Raw genomic sequence first — 14,682 nt, 5'->3', positions numbered from 1 at the left:
ATGAGATGGCTGGATGGCATCACCGATGCAATGAACACGAACTTGGGCACATTCAGGGAAATGGTGAGGGACAGGGAGGCCTGGCATGCTGCAGTCTGTGGAGTTGTAAAGAGTCAGACACAACTGGTTGACTGAGCAACAACAAGGGGCTAAAAAATGCATGCTTGTCCGGTAGTTTAGCGTGTCCAACTCTTTGTGATCCCATAGACTGCAGTCTACCAGGCTCCTGTGTCCATGAGATTTCCCAGGCAAGAGTACTGGAGTGGGTCACCATTTCTTTCTCCAGGGGATCTTCCCAATCCAGGGATCAAACCCAAGTCTCCTGCGTTGGCAGGAGTAAAGGATAGAGAGACTTTACAGAGTGCAGGAGGAGTCCAGTAGCTCCTAAAAGTAATCATAAATCACTGCCTACCTCATCAAGAGTCACCCTGAGGGGAAAGGTGGAGGAGGGGGGCACTTGTAAAAATTTTAGGTTCCTTGCCGGCCACCAGGAGAAGTCGAGTGTAGGTGTCCTGAGCCACAGTCCAGACGTGCAAGAAAGGAAGCCCCCAGGACAGCTCCAGCATCAGCCACTTCCTTCAGCCCCACATAGGAGACCCAGAGCAGGACCTGCCAAGCTGGGCTCAGTCTGCTCCCAGAACTGTAAAAAGATACTAGTAATGACAGTTTAACAGTAATATTAATGAAGGATTGTTGTATACCACTAGCACAAATGCATGCACATGTGTGCACACACATACATGTACACACACCCCTACACATACATGTACCTGACTTAGGAGCTTGGGATTTGAGGTGGAAAGAGCAGGAAGAGGGTACATCTCCAGCATCTATATATTTTTATCATTGTCCATCAGTTACACTCCAGTAAAATTTAAAAAATAAAAGTTGTATTTTCTTTAGCAAGCTCATCAGGTATTGTGAATAAGCAGCCAAGTCTAGAAACAACTAAGAATCTCCTAATCTCTTGCTCTCAAAACAAGATTACCAGATTTCTCTCTTGTTATCTCACTGCCTTTCAATGACTGTGTCTAGTTAGACACAGCAGACACAATGCCCAGTGTGGTTCTAAGGACCCAGAGGCAAAATGTCTGAGAGTTGAGTGAAGCTCAAAGGTCTGCTGATTGACACTCTTACCCCAGCTGCCCTCCCTAGGCAGGGCTCAGGAGGGGCCACTTCTCATGAGTGAGCTGAAGATTCAGAACCAGAAAGGCTGAACAAGAAACTTGGAAATTTTCTTCTAGGTTCTCTCACTGTTTATAAAACTTGGCAAGCAGCAGCAGCTTTTAGTATGTTTTTCATTCCAGTACTCTTCTATGAGCTTGCCAGGTGGCGCTAGTGGTAAAGAACCCACCTGCCAGTGCAGGAGACATAAGAGGCCCAGGTTCAATCCCTGGGTTGGGAAGATCTCACATGACTAGCAGCAACCAAGCCCAAGCACTGCAACTACTGAGGTCAGTCTGCTGCGAGCTGAGAAAAGAAAAAAAAAAATTGTGCTGCCCACGGGGTTCCCCATGGCACCGAGCTGCTCCCAAAGGCAGACACTAGTCTCTATATCAGACAGGGAAGTGTAGCCTGGGGAGTGAACAGGTTTCTTCTAAGGGAAAACAGTTTCTACGTGTCTAAGAAGTGTCATGATGCTGCACATAAATACTTTCACAGGCAGCATTTCTAAAGAAGAAGGGGATGGAGGAGGGAGAGAAGTGGTGGAGGAGAGACATGGATTTTCTTTCATTTTATTTTCTTAAGAACTGACTGCCACTCTCATTAGACTACTGAAGACATAACCAAATCACATTTCCAAATGAAGTTTGATTTTTGCCCCCTTCTACCATGAACCTGGTCGTGAAAGCCCCAGGTCCAATTTTCATCTAATATCAAGGTGAACTCACACTATGAAATGCATATTCCTGCATTCTTTATCTATGTTCAACAGAGGAGAAAATCTCTGTTTTGAATAGGATGTGTGCAGGATACATTTTGTTTCTCAACTGCAATAACAAGGAGCTTTAAAGTAAATCTGACACTGTAAAGTACTTTTACAATGCCTTGGAAAGAGCCCAAGACTCTTAAATACGTTCTCCCTGGTAAATGGTGCTGCCACCCTCTGCATGAACAATAAACCTATTCCCTTGATAACTCCAAGAAATATCCACTGAAATGCATTTACTCTGATAAGAAAGAGAGTGGAAATAAGTTCAGATCTTGGAATTGTTTTTAACTCCTTGTGGGAAACCTCTTTTTAAGAAGCGTCACTCAGGGCTTTTTCTTTCCTGATGGTTTATAACTTCTCCTCCACTCCAGACAGGCTGGTTGGCTTATCTGCTTGACCCCACAGGCTTCTGTACACATTACAAGTTTTGTACCCTGTGAGCATACTATGCACCTAGCATATAGCTGCCCATGGGATATTTCACATGTCCTTTCACAAACATTTAATGATTCTGCTTGCCTACAGAATTAAAATTCAAACACATCTGCCTGATTTTCAAAACCTTCTATAGTCTGACCTCAACTCATGGTGGGGGTTGTTGCTCAGTCACTAAGTCGTGTCCGGCTCTTTGCAACCCCATGGACTGCAGCATGCCAGGCTTCCCTGTCATTCACTATCTCCCAGAGTTTGCTCATGTCCATTAAGTCAGTGATGCCATCCAACTATCTCATCTTCTGTTGCTCCCTTTTCCTCCTGCCTTCAATCTTTCCCAGCATCTGGGTCTTTTCCAATGAGTTGGCTCTTTGCATCAGGTGGCCAAAGTATTAGAGCTTCATCTTCTGCATCAGTCCTTCCAATGAATATTCAGAGTTGATTTCCTTTAGGATGCACTGGTTTGATTGCCTTGCTGTCCAAGGGACTCTTCAGAGCCTTCTCTAGCACCACAATTCGAAAGCATCAATTCTTCGGCACTCAGCCTTCTTTACAGTCCAACTCTCACGTTCATACGTGACTGCTGGAAAAACTATAGTTTTAACTGTATGGACCTTTGTCAGCAAAGTAATGTCTCTTACCAATTCATGGTAATCAACATAAACAAATGCTAAACACTTGGAATTCAACTATTGTTTATTTATTTCACTTCCTTCAATTAAATTAAAACCTGTTTGATGCCCCATGTGTGTGTGAGTAACAGGAAGTACAATTTACCCTCTTAGGCGTCTCTCTTATCCATTTCTGGGTCATCATAGCTTTACAGAGTCCCAAAAGAGATCCCTTGGACATCCACTACCAAGGATAAATAACAAGACAAAACAAAAAAGGGTCAACAACAGAATAAAAGGGATACAGGAAAGAATCAGTGATGGAAGAGAGAAAAATAGAAATTACTCAGTCTGAACAACAGAGAAAACAGATTTTAAAAATACAATGAATGGAGTTTCAGTGACCTTTGGGACTCTTAACATAGGAGCTATCAAGAGTTCCAGAAAGACAGACAACAGAGCTGAAAATTTACTTGAAGAAATAATAACCAAAACCTTCCAAATTTGTCAAAAACATAATTCTACAGATTAAAGTCACCTGAGCAAATCCAAACAGGATAAACTCAAAGAAATGTGGTCAAAGACACATCATAATTAATTGAAAACAAAGTAAAATTCTTGAAAGCAGCATTAAAGCCAGAGAAAAAGAATACCTTATTGTGGAGGGTGGGATAAGAAATCAATGAAACTGAAATCAGAAAAACAATAAAGAACATCAATGAAGCAAAGAGCTGGTCCTTTGAAAAGATCAGTAAGATTAACACACTTCCAGCAAGACTGACAAAGAAAGACAAAAGATGCAAATTAGCAATCCTTATCCATAGTTTTGCTTTCTACAGTTTGTGCTGCCCATGGTCAACTGAGGTTTGAAAATACTAAATGGAAAATTCTAGAAATAAGCAATTCCCAAGTTTTAACTTGTGTGCCCTTCTGAGTAGCATGATGAAATCGCCAAGTCATCCAGCTCCATCCTGTCCCAGATGCCCAACCATGAGCATCATCAGCTCCCGACATCCAATCATCGCGTCATCACAATCGAAGATCCAACATCAGCTGGAGCAAGGCTCCTCCTCCTCACACATTGTCAGAAGGTCAGCGGTGGCCAATATGGTGTCACAATACCTACCTCATTCCCTTCCCTTGTCCCATCATACAGACATTTTATCATCACAAGAACGGTGACTATAGGAGAGCAAGATATTTTGAGAGAGAGAGACTACATTCACATAACTTTTATTACAGTATATTGTTATAATTGCTCTATTTTATTGTGAGCTTAGAATCAGACTTGAGATCTTGTCTGAACAGAGGTGAAGTGGCAGGAAGTGGCAGGGACAGGGGACGGCAGAAGTGACCCCGGGTAACCTCATGACCTCCATAGACACACGAGTCTCCCTGGGTCCAAGTGTGTCTGTGTGTTAATTGTTCAGTAGTGTCTGACTCTGTGACCTCATGGACTGTTTAGTGTCCTCTGTCCATGGGATTTCCCAGGCAAGAATACTGGACTGAGTTGCCATTTCCTTTTCCAGGGAATCTTCCTGATCCAGGGATGGAACCTCCTGCATTGCAGGCAGATTCTTTACCATCTGAGTCATGATGGAGGGCACCATGCAAAGTGGCCAGGCGTCAGCCCTCTTGTTGGTGCACCACAAAGAAGCAACCTTCCCAGGAAGCTGTGGGCTCACTGCCCAGGGCAGGGGTTGAGAGGAGGGTGGATGTGGATGCATCCAGCCACAGTCCATCCCCCATCAGAGAAGGGGGCAGGGTGGAGGCCCCTCAAGGCCCTCACTGTGGCCACGAGACAGCCAAGCCCTGTCACGCTGGGGCTTTAAAACTGGTGAATGACTTCCACAGGCGCATTAGAAAGAGAACTACCAGTGGCCAGGTAAGTAAAAAGGCATTTGTCCTCCTCCCCTCCTTGCCCCACACTCCACCACCAGCACACACAGCAGGTGCTGGCCTTGGGGAGGGCGTATCTGTGAGACAAGCAAGACCCTCCTCCAGGACCGAGAGATAGGTCCCTGCTGACGCCCTCCGGAGGAGAATGGAAAGGATAAGATTTCAGCTAAGACTGAGGCTTGACGGTGAACTGACCTTTCACATTCTTCTTTTTCCAAATAAATAAAACGGGTTAGATTTTAACAACTGAAAGTAACTAGAAAGTAATAAATTCTTCCCAAGAATTCACTAAAGAGCAAGTCAGGGAGAATTAGGAGAGCATCACAGAAGCCATACTTGGAAAGAAACAAAACCATTCTGTGTTTACATCCCAGTGAACTGAGATTGGTCAGTTACCTGGTCACTACAGGCTCAGGCAGGGTGAGGTGCAGATGCCACCCACTCCCCCTGCCCAACCCACAACGATACACCTGGTCATGAGAATGCAGAGGTCCTACTGGCCGCGTCACTCTGTTAGCATGCCACACATGTCTCTAGCCCTTTCAAAGACTCCACGGGTAGTTGCTATGACCCACACTGTATAGAAGAAACAGACGTTCTGAGTGGTCAGATGACAGCAGCCCCGCTGCAACGTGGCCCTCTCTCTGTGTCTCTGCCCTGACCTGCCGGTGACTGTCCTCAGCGCCCCTCACAAGCCCCCACCCCCACCCCGCAGCTCCTCTGTCCGTTTCCTCCCCTGGGGGACCCTCTGCCTGCCTCCCAGGTGGACTTCTCTGTCCTCCAAGAATGTCTCTTCCCACGGCTCCCCGATCTTTCTGCTTTTAAATCCCCAGTAACCCAAGACCCTGAACCCAGAATGTCTGACATGATCACCAGCCAAGCAGAGGAAACCCTTCTCTGGGCACTCCTGAATCAAAAAAGCAAAACAGGCTGGAGCACAGCCTCAGGGAGGAAGTGGGCGGGGGAGGAGGGGTGGTCTGCTGGAGAGGATGTTGACCCCCACGGGTCAGACCAGACCCGAGGAGGGGCCCTCTGGGAAGAGGGAAGTGAGAACGGAGACTGCCTGGAAGGGATTGTTCATGCTTTCAAGCCGGGCCAAGCGGGATGAGTAACGCCCGAGGCTGGCGGCCTGAGGCTCCCTCACACCTCACTGGGTTTTGGGGTGGAGAGGCTGGCCACCCCGCAGAAAATGCCTGGGGACAGCCAAGAACTGACCTCCTGAACCTTTCTCCCGAAAGGCATGAGCAGCCCTGGTGAGGCCTGGTACTGGCCGCCAGGGTTCAGGGGTTGGGTGATGCTTCTGTTAGGGCATGAGTGGAGCTTGCCTCTGGTTTTGAATTTGAAGGTCCTTGGACGGCTGTCTCTCTTCCTAGGGGCGCGCCTCTTAGGGTCTCCAGAGTGGCCTTTTTGGAGACACTGGGGAGAACCCAGGGTTCCGGGTCCCTGTGTGCTCTCCTCCCTCCTGGGCAACTCTGCAGAAGCCACCAGCTCTGTACCTGCAGTCAGGCCTCAGGGCAGCAGGCCCCGTCTTGACAAAGGGCATCATCCCTGTGCCTGTCGGACAGTCAGGGAGCCTGGTCAACATTGCTCAATATTAGGAATAAGAGGGTCTCCCTGGAGGCCAAATGTGGGAAGTCCGGCCATCTGGGCTGAGCAGAACCCTAACCAAAGCCTGAGGCTTTGGCTCAGGAATCAATATTGAGCTGGTTGGAAGGAGAAAAAAAGGTTTTGTTAATAATGATTTTTCAAGTTTAGCACCTTAGTGATCAAGAATAATTATTTCAAACAGGAAATTCTTAGAAGCAGGTCATTGCTAATCACACTTATCTGTAAACCCCACCGCTGATTACAAAGGTGATAAGAGACGTGGGCTTGCTTAGCCTTGAGCTGCTGCTGCTGTCAGCAACACGTCCCAACTCTGGATCTCATGCCCCTGAGTTAAAAACATCCATCTCTTGGTTTCCAGAGAGATGTGGAAAACTTCCTTTATCACTAGGAGTTTCTGCTACCTCTTCCTCCCTGTGGTCCAATATGAGTGGATTTTCCTGTTTCACCATCGCTCCATTTTGCATTTCAATGGCCAGCTCCTGGCCTTCTGTTCTAACTTCCCTCCTCATATCCTGGATGATTTGATTAAATCCGCTCCCCCTGGCAAGAGGTTCTTGAAATCTGCACGGAGAGGATTACCGTCTCCCCCTCCTCTACTGCCCCTGCGGGGCTCCAGGGACCACACGGGTCCATGTCCCCTGGCTGCACCCTTTCACCTCCCCCACCCCCAGTAGCCCCACCCCAGCCCCACCTGGCTCACTATCAGCACCCTGACCCAGGTCATCTTGGAAGTCCCCTCTGATGCATTCTCTTAGCATTCCGGCTTCTCCCTCAGTTTTTTCTTTTTTTTTTCCCTTTTAAAAAAATGTCTTTCCTTTTTTTCTGCCTCCAGCCTAACAGCTCTCTCCAGACCTCATTGCCTCCATACCCAACTTCATTAAATCTTTGAGCTGAAATCTGACCAACACTCCCTGACCCTCTTGTACCTTCTAAATCTTCTGAGGGATTATCCATAAGCCAGTGATTATCAAACCAAGCTGCACAGTGCGATCTATCCTTTAGAAAGAAGACCTCCTCCTAGGAGATTCTGATCAAATCACGTTGGCCTGCCATCAGAATGTTTCAAATTTTAAAATCTCTTGAGGTGATTCTAAAACCCCAGCTTCAAAAGCCTCCTCCAGTCCCACTTCTCAGATGCTAATCTGGAGCTCTGAGCACATTACCCTGAAGAGGGAAGTCAGTCTGCGAAACTGTCTCCTCTGGGCCTTCGTAGTACATGGAGTACACCGGAGCTGAGAGACTTCACCCTGATTTTACGAAGAAAATAGGAGTAACCTCCCCTAGTTTCCTCACCCTGTCACCGTCCTCCCAGCCTTGGCTCAGAAATACCTTCCCCACTTGGCTCTGTCCTCTTTTAAGGCCTCAGGTGAGCAACAGTGCTTCCCTGGGGCCTCCCTATCCAGAGGAAGTGCTCAGAAAAGAAAGAAAGAAATAGTTCTCAGTCATGTCTGACTCTTGCTCAGTTGTAACTCTCTGCAACCCCATGGACTGTAGCCCTCCAGGCTCCTCTGTCCATGGAATTCTCCAGGCAAGAATACTAGAGTGGGTTGCCATTCCCTTCTCCAGGGGATCTTCCTGACCCAGGGATTGAACCAAGGTCTCCTGCATTGCAGGCAGATTCTTTACTGTCCTAGCCACCAGGGAAGTCCAGATCAGCTATTATTATTTTTAATCCAGGCCGCTTCACACAGAATCCATCACTCTGCTTTCTGCCAGAACAATTCTTTACTGCCCTGACCACCATTAACCATTGTTTGTCTACATGCCTTTCCCGCATGTTAAAAAAACCTTATGTTCCTTGAGAACACAGACTGTGCCTTTGTTTATCTTTGGAAACAATATAATACCTAGAATTTAATAGATGCTCAATAAACATTTGATGAAATAAATATACAAACAGCTGACCTCTTAGGTAGTTCTGATATCAATATTTTCATCTATTTAACAGCCACAATCACAATCACCTCAAGAGATTTTTAAAATTTGAAACACCCTGATGGTGTGTATGTGCAAGAGCTGAGTTACTTAAGTTATGTCTGACTCCATGCGACCCTATGGACTGTAGCCTGCAGGGCTCCTCTGTCCATCGGTAGGCCAAACCCATTTGGTCAAAATCTCTTAGAAGGAGATCAAGCCTCAGTCTTCTTTCTAAAGGATAGATCACACTGTGCAGCTTGCTTTGATAATCACTTAGAAGATTTAGAAGGTACCAAATTCTCAGATGTTGTGCTACCAGAAATACCTGGCTGTAATCTAGTATGAAACAAGCTGTCAACTTAAAAAAGTCACAACCTCAAAGTTGAGAGTTATATTTTATTCAGTAGGAATTTTTAGGCCAAACCATTTGGTCAGAATCTCTTAGAGGGAGATCTTCTTTCTCAAAGACTGAATGTACTGTGCAGCTTGCTTTGTTAACCACTGGCTTATGGAAGGTAGAGGGACTCAGAAGATTTAGAAGGCTCTGAATTCTCAGATGTCGTACTACCGGAAATGCCTGGCTGTAACCTAGGAAGAAACAAGCAAATAAGAAATAGATTCGTGAAGTGTTAAACAAGAGCTAATTTGGGGTGAGACCAGTGGAAATGCCCAGTGGGTGTGGGCGTGACAGCAAGAGCAGGGCTGCACCAGGGTGAGGAAGAGAGGGCCTCACCAACTTGAGCTGGTGCAGCTCTGCTCTGCTGTCACGCCCACACCCACTGGGCATTTCCACTGGTCTCACCCCAAATTAGCTCTTGTTTAACACTTCACGAATCTATTTCTTATTTGCTTGTTTCTTCCTAGGTTACAGCCAGGCATTTCCGGTAGTACGACATCTGAGAATTCAGAGCCTTCTAAATCTTCTGAGTCCCTCTACCTTCCATAAGCCAGTGGTTAACAAAGCAAGCTGCACAGTACATGATCCTCTCAGTGAGCATCATGGCTTCCCACGGCTGTCACAGCTATGGTTCTACGTCGAGCATTCACAGGACTTTGGATGAAAGCGAGATCACCATGGCGAAGTGGAAGGGAGGGCTGGGAGGGTGGGGGAGCGGGGAAGAGCAGGGCACACATGGCCGGTGGGCAAAAATGACCCAGAACTGTCCAGTGGCTCTTCTGAAATGACTCTGTGTTTGTTCCTGAACACGGCATATGTTAGGTCATGAATGGTCCCTAAGAAGTCAGTGTGGCTAAGGGATCTAGGGTCTGACACTGCAAGAGTGGGGTGTCAGCCTCGTCTGGGAATTTGTTAGAAATGCAGCATCTGGGCCCTATTCAGTCAGAATTTGCATTGTATTAAGCAAGAGGCAGACACACTCTGATAGTGAAGGACAGGGAAGCCCAGCGTACTGCAGTCCATGGGTTCAAGAAGAGTCAGACAGGACTCAGCGTCTAAACAACAAGACACAATCTGAGTCTGAGAAGCACTGTTGTAACTCAGGATTGGACACAGAAATGCTGCCCTGGCCTGGAACCTGGCATTGCTAACCACCTCTCAGGCAGGGTAAATGCTGCTGTCCTGGGACCCCCACATCTGACAACTGGAGGAATTCATCATTAAATCTACAGCCTGCTTGCTCCCTGGGCATCTGTTAGGAATCCCTGCCTTTTAAACAAAGACACCAACACTAAGGCTTTTAAACCGTACACGCACACCTGAAGAGTTCAGAAGCCTGGCCCTCCTTCCTCCTGGGAGCCTGGACTTGCCGGCTCAGTACTGTCACCTGGAATGCAGGTTTTTTTTTTTTTTTTGGAATGCAGGTTCTGTGGTGGCCCAGTCTGCCTCTGCAGCAGTGGCTTCACCCCTGCTCCACCCAAGGATCCCGAGGCTGAGAAGAGCAGCAGCTAACTGAGGGTCCTTCCTGGTATCCCTTACAGGTCACACACAGAGCCCAGCAGCTACTTTGGTCTGGAGTTCTGTGCTGAGCTTCCCCCATCCAGCCAATTTCAGGAAAGCCTAGACTTTTTCTACAAGAGACGCGGTCCCCACCCCCCTCCCTGGGGCAGCATCCATGCCCCCCTGTCCTCTAGGTCTGTAGGTAGGTCTGGCCAAGGAAGAGCAGTCTCAGAAAGTCAGGAGGGTGACAAGAGTTTCTTGCAGGGTCTATTTTCTGGCCCCATCCTGATGGGCTCTGACTGACACAGCTTCACTCCTCGTCCCCTAGCCAGAGGTCCTGCCTGGCTAGCAGGATCCCTAAGTCTACCACTACCTTGGGATCTGGTAAGGCCTCTCCCTCTTCCACACACCAGTGATGGGTGACGCTCTGAGCCACTGCCTGGCTTAGGAAGCCAATGGTCCCTCCGAAGAGCCCCCTATATAAGCACTCTCTTTGCCCCTTAATCTCCCTTCTTTCACCATTTTAAATAAGACCCTGAGTGACACAGATACAACTTATTAAATTATTTTGCCAAAGAATATAAAATCTCCACATGCAGATACTTTTTGAAAGTTTTATTTACAAATTTACAGGTGTCCATAACCAAGAAGTCTAGAAAGAGTGGCTTGAAATGCAAAAGATACACAGTCAATGTTAAAAGTTTAAAACCAGCTGGGGTAAGAGAGCTTTCTAGGGGGAAGAAAGCGCTTTCTACCGCGGTTCACTGAAGCCGACGACACTGCATCGCGTCTTCCGAGATGGTAACAGTGTTAAACGTTGTTCTTATTATAACCTCATTCGGGGACAAACAGCAAAGTTTCATAGGCCGGGGGCTGTAATTCAGCCGACCTCCAAGGACAGAGCGCCGGGTCTAAGCCAGCATCGTGACGGCGAGCAGGCAGGTGGGGGACGTCGCGGTCCCCTGACGGAGGAGTGAGGGGTGAGTTTCGTGCGCTGGGGGGCTCCAGACCCAGCCAGGGATGCAGGGACCCGACGGCCCACAGTGTCTGGGCATTGGCACGGCGAAGAAGGTCGGGTCTGGCTCCACGCGGTCCGGGGGTGGGGGTCTTGTTGGGCGTGGTCAGACGGGATCCGTACAGCGGGGTCGCGTCCAGGCCCTGGCAGGGGCGGGGGGAGTCGGTCCGGTTGTCCCGTGGGTTCAGCAAGACCCTAGCGCAGCGCCACCTCCTCCAGGAAGCCCACTGCACCGCCCATCCCGCCTCCCTGGAGACCGAGTCGCTCCCAGATTGGATCTCGCAGCGCCGGCCTGAGTCCCACTGGCGGGAGGCCCGCAGAGGGGTGGCCCGCAGAGGGGTGCCCCACATCTTCCCCATCAGAGTGAAGACGGCGCGGAGCTTAATATGAGCCATCTGTCAGACAGAACTCGGTCCCCCGAGGGGTACTGCGGCCGATTTCACCCACCGCGACCGAACGAGTCACTCGGGTGGCCGCTCAGTCCTGAGTTACTAGGATCCTAGAAGTGCCCATGAAGCCCCACTCCCCCGCAGCCCGACCCCGGCCCCAGTGAGGCAGACCGATGGGACGGTGACCTGGAGCGAGGACAGTCGGCGGGGTTTTCTACCCACCGCCCTGCTGCCAGCGTCCCCAAGACCCCAGACCGAAGAGAACCCGCACAGTCCCAGCCACTCCCTCTCGGGCGAAAGGCGCTCCCCCAGGGGTCCCCTACTGCTTAAATGCAGGGCCTCTCCGTTCATGTGCACAGGCTGTCTTTGCATGAGTAGGAGACAGTCTTAGGACTGTAATTGTGCAAGAAAGGAATAGTATACAAACTTATGTGGCACTGGAGATGGGACAAGTGGGTCTGACCCTAGGGGAGAGTGGGGAAGACCACCAACCAGGTAAACAGAGGTTCAGCCTGTAGGAACATAGGAAAGCCAAATCTCACACACACACACACACAAATGTGTGTGTATTTATATATTGCATATGTATTTATATATTTCATATATAAAAATATATTTCATATATTATATATATGTTTATATATAAGTATTTATACATTATATATGTATTTATGTACCATATATGTTCAAACCACTCAGTCTTAAGGGAGATCAACCCTGAATACTCGTAAGGACTGATGCTGAGGCTGAAACTCTGGTATTTTGGTTATCTGATGCAAACAGCTGACTCACTGGAAAAGTTTCCTGCTGGGAAAGATTGAAGGCAGGAGAAGAGGGCATCAGAAGATGAGACAGCTGGATGGCATCACCGATGCAATGGACATGAACCTGGGCAAATTTGGGGAGATGGTGAGGGACATAGAAGCCTGGTATTCTGTAGTCCATGGGGTTTCAAAGAGTCAGACACGACTGGATGGCTGAACAGCAACAATGTATATGTTATATATGGATTTATACATATGTTCATATATTATATATGTATTTATATAATATATATATATTTAACTGAAAAGGCAAGCTGCAGAATAACAGGGAGAATACATCCCATTTGTGAGGCCAGGAAGTCTACCGCCATACCACCCTGAACTGGCCGGATCTCCTCTGTGAGGGCAGGAAGAGGGGAGAATCCTACAGGACAGGTAGAGGCCACTACTTTTTCCCTTGATGTTCTGCTTATATGACTATCAAAAAAATAAGAAATGTTAAAAGTGTTAATGAAGCTATTTAGGCAGAACACAAATGATTTTGCATTGGTAAGATGAAAATAAAGCCTGGCCATTTTTTTTCCTTAAAAAAAAAAAAAGCACTAACTCTCCCCCAAGTCGGAAAGACTGAAAGTAAAAGGAGCTTGAACTCCTCACAGCCAGAGGCCATGGCTCCCGCCTTTCTAACACCAACTTCAGCATCAAAAAAAAAACAGCTCAAGATGAGCTGTCTATATCACTCGAAATTCTAAAGTTCTGCACGTTTTCCGAAAAGTGCCCTTAATTCATTTCCAGCTTTATTAATGACCAGCAGTTTTGTCTGCCGTAAATCTCTCAGTTTCTACCTGAGAAATAGAGAAGGAAACAGCTCTTTTTTAAAAACTTAAAGAAAAAAGCACTCGAGTTTTCTTTTCTACAGAAACTTGCCTGATTAGAGGACATCTTTAGAAACATTCCGAAGACCCTGGAGACGGTGAACAGTTTGTCTTGAACCTGATTTCATCTTCTGCTCCCAAGACGATTTTGCACCTGCCTGATCACTGCTTTCCTGCTGGTAAGGCTCCAGGTAGGAGCGAGTTCTCAGGGGTAAACGCACGCAGACTTCCCCAAGCCAGCGTCCCCTCCACCCCACCGCATCCAGCCCGGCAGACGCCCCCACCCCTTTCTCCCTCCTGGGTTCTCCGGGAGGGAGTCCGGCGCAGCACCGCGTCCTGCCGGCCCGGGCGTCCTGCGGGCCGCAGGCGCTGCTCCTCGAAGGCGCCAGGTGGAGATTCGCCCTCAGTCGGCCCGCAGTCCCGGCCGGCGCCCTGCCTCTCGCTGCCGCCTTGTCTTCAGTTTCACACCCCCACGGGGCCCAGCCCGGCGGTGCCGGCGCGCTGCGCGCTCCGGGGCTGGCTCGGAAGTCACTGGCGTACCCCGCCTTCGGGCTGCTCTAGGCCATCCAGCTCGGCCCCGCGCCCCGCAACCCCTCGCAGGACACGCCGCCTCGCCCGGCCAGAGGGAAGGGGTGGGGAACAGGAGGAGGAGATGCCCGAGCCCCCAGCCCGGCCCCGGCCCCAGTTTCAGCCCAAGGCTCAGTCGGCGACCGCACCGGCTCAGGGACGCTGCGGACTCCTCCCGGCCCTGGGGTCGTTCCTGCACAGACCTCCTGACCCTTCGAGAGCCCTGCTCCCGGCGCTGGCCGCACCCGAGCGGCCGAGAACCCGGGCCAGAGCACCGCGAACACGGCCACCCGCTCCCCACGGCGCGGCGTACAGTCTGGGTTGATCTCTCTCGGCAGAAAGTTACAGGCACAGACCCCAATCGTCTCCCCTCCTCGGGGGAGAGTCAGACCCGGATGTCCCGTTGGGACTTCTGAGGTCCCCGCGCGGCGGACCCCCTCCTGTAAGATTCGGAAGGGAAACCCTTCGAGGCCGATTCGCTCCGGGTCGCGCACACCGGCTCCAAGCAGCCCGCCCGAAGGCGCAGAGCCACCGGAGCGAGCGAAACGCCTCGAAGCAAGAGCACGACGTTGCGGTCTTTCCGTCCGGGTCACCAGGGGGCTGTACCCTCCTTGACCCGCACCAAAGCTAAGAGCTTTTACCTTCTAGGTTGAGTCACTTCAGGGTCTGGTTGAAATGCCCCTGAATTGGGAGCAGCTTGAGCGCGGTTCCCCGCAAGCGGAGCGCGGCGCCCTGGGTTCCAGTGCCTTCTGCGCCCGGAGACGACAGCGCGGGA

This window comes from Capricornis sumatraensis, chromosome 11 (genome assembly GCF_032405125.1).
Source record: "Capricornis sumatraensis isolate serow.1 chromosome 11, serow.2, whole genome shotgun sequence".
NCBI classification, from domain to species: Eukaryota; Metazoa; Chordata; class Mammalia; order Artiodactyla; family Bovidae; genus Capricornis; species Capricornis sumatraensis.
Note: the sequence above shows the minus strand (reverse complement) of the source record.